This window comes from Alexandromys fortis, unplaced genomic scaffold (genome assembly GCF_014885135.2).
Source record: "Alexandromys fortis isolate MF-2015 unplaced genomic scaffold, M_Fortis_MF-2015_v1.1 scaffold_184, whole genome shotgun sequence".
NCBI classification, from domain to species: Eukaryota; Metazoa; Chordata; class Mammalia; order Rodentia; family Cricetidae; genus Alexandromys; species Alexandromys fortis.
In genome coordinates, this window is record NW_026068125.1 from 1,587,000 (window position 1) to 1,589,506 (window position 2,507).

Sequence of the window (2,507 nt, forward strand, 5' to 3'; positions counted from 1 at the left end):
GATGCAGATGCACATAGTGGGGTCCCCATTCCTAAACATGGCAGCCAGTCATCACTGTGGATTTCAGTCCATAACTTAGAAAATGCCATTAAAAAGATGTGTCTCTCCCAGGCATTGTCTCAAATTTTTTCATTCTATCCCTGACTCAGGGATTACCTTACTCTCCCTTACTTGTAAATAATCCTGTAACTTTTGGACACTAGAGGTCCATTATATACAAATTTGATTTTATTTTTATCTATAGTGCTCTATATTCCAGAAGAAAATCAATGAATCTGGGTTGTCTCTGTTCAGAGAAAGAAAGAAAACTGATCAGAACTATATGTGTCAGAAGAATTGGGAGTTCAAATCCACCAGTCATTTGACTTTACGATTTTTTTAATTGTGGAATTGTTTAACTCCCGGAATGAATTGCTAGGTGACAGAAGTGGGCTTGGTTTTCCCACTTGTAGTAGCCAATCCAATTTGAGGGGCAAGGTGTTTTGAGGTATATAAAGTTTTCTCCAAATTCTGAGATCCCTAATATCCATCTTTGACTATCTATCTGCATCTGACCTGGGTGGGCCCTCAGCAATTCCTTTGACTTTGTGAAGTCAAGGCTTCTTGAAGGATGAAAAATAAGGATGACTGGAGGGCCTAGCATATCATCTTGTACAACATCCAGGATGCCCCTGAACTCCAGTGATAAACCCTCAGTTGGTTGACACTCAGCAGCATTCAAATAAAGATCCACAGGACCAACGTCCCCATCTTGAAACACAGAAGACAGAGGGCAGAGGGCTCCTCAGAGAGGCTCATGGGAACTAGTTGTTCCAGGGTATTGCTTCATATTTCTCACAGTATTTGAAGAAAACCTGAATTGTATACTGATCAGTGTGGGTTGGGCAGTGTCCAGTCACTAGAAGAGACTGATTGGAGCAAATAACATCCTCTACCAAGGCTCAGCACCTTTGGTTGGCATGAGTGGTATAGTCCTGTTATGTAGCCCCATCTATGGTCAGTATTTTGCTCCAGCTGCTAGTAATAAAGCTTCTACTCCAATATTACTGGTCATCTCATCAAAGACACTTTAACTGCTTATAGTTCCTCTCAGCCAGCCAAGATAATGTTACCTACAGCTTCCCGACTATGGTGGTTTGAATAAGAATGGCCCCCATATTTAAATGCTTAGTCACCATAAACTGTTTGAGAAGATTAGAAAAATTAGGAATTTTGCCTTTTTAGAGGAAATATGTTGTTGTGGGTGGGCTTTGAGGTTTCACAGTCCTATGCCAGGCATAGTCTCTCTTTTTCTGTCTGCTGTTTGTATACAGGATGTAAGCTCTCGGCTCTGTGCCTTCCTACCTGCTGCTATGCGCCCTTAAATAACTGATCATAGACTAATCCTCTGAAACTGTAAGCCAGTCCCCAATTAAATGCTTTCTTTTGTAAGAGTTGCCTTGGTCATGATGTCTCTTCACAGCAAAAGGTCATTGACTACCCCACTTTGGTTTAATGGAACAAATAGAGCTTCTACTCTTGTCCCATGTTCAGAGGCTACAAATGGACAGCCTCTCATGCATGCCTAAAAAGAGCTACTTCTTCAGCTGTGTTGATGCCAGTGTTTTAGGGAATCTTTTTGATCACTGCATATGCTATCAGCTTCACTGTTGGGGTCAACTCACCATGTCTGATCCAGAGGATTAGATTCCTGGTACTTATATGAAGGTGTAAGTCACGAACAATGCCACACCAGTTTGGAATTATGATTAATAGGGTGGTATTTATTTAAAGAGGAAAAAACTTACAGATCACCATCCCAGACAACAGCCCTCTGCGCAACCAGGAAGGGAGTCTAGTCGCTGGCAGAGCAGGAAGTGAAGAGAGCGAGCAGAGGAAGTAGCCGATTTTTTTAAAGGGAGAGAAACCACGCCCCAATGGGCTGGTATCTCAGCAGCTATTGGTTGGAGGGGCAGAAGGACCTCCCGCAACACCTCCCCCTTTTGTTTAAGTAAGAGAGCTCTAAACCTACTACGAAATTATATACAATAAGTACAAATATCCTATTCTAACTAGCTTAGGTCTTATATAATAAATAACTTGGCCAAGTCGTGAGAGAAAAGTAACTACATTTATATAGTCTTCAACCCCATCGAAGATCTGAGAAGGGAAATAATGTTACCTGGGTAATTAGGAAGTTCAGTAAAACAACTTCCAAAACATGCAACAAATCACAGAGACAACTAGCTACCTGGGCAATCACCCAAAGTCATGTTTGCAGCGTTGAAGCAACCAACTTTGGCTAAGGCCTAACATAACTGACATACCATTTTCAAAGGCAAGCAACTTTTCAAAACTATCTTACCCTGTCTTGGCAGGATATGACAGTCCTGTTTTATTTATTGATGCACGCTCTGTATCTCTGTCAGTTGTTGAGGTATGGGCATTTCTTTGCCCCAAGGCCAGTTCTGCCAAAAAGAAAGGCTCCAGGTGGAGTGTCTTTGGTGCTCAACATTCTCTCGGGAATA

The 2,507-nt window shown here is 41.8% G+C and overlaps 1 pseudogene; it reads right to left on the bottom strand.

The window, feature by feature from the left end:
• Positions 1-414: 414 nt before the first annotated feature.
• LOC126490655 (KAT8 regulatory NSL complex subunit 2-like) overlaps positions 415-2,507 on the bottom strand; it is a 9,563-nt pseudogene continuing 7,470 nt past the window's right edge.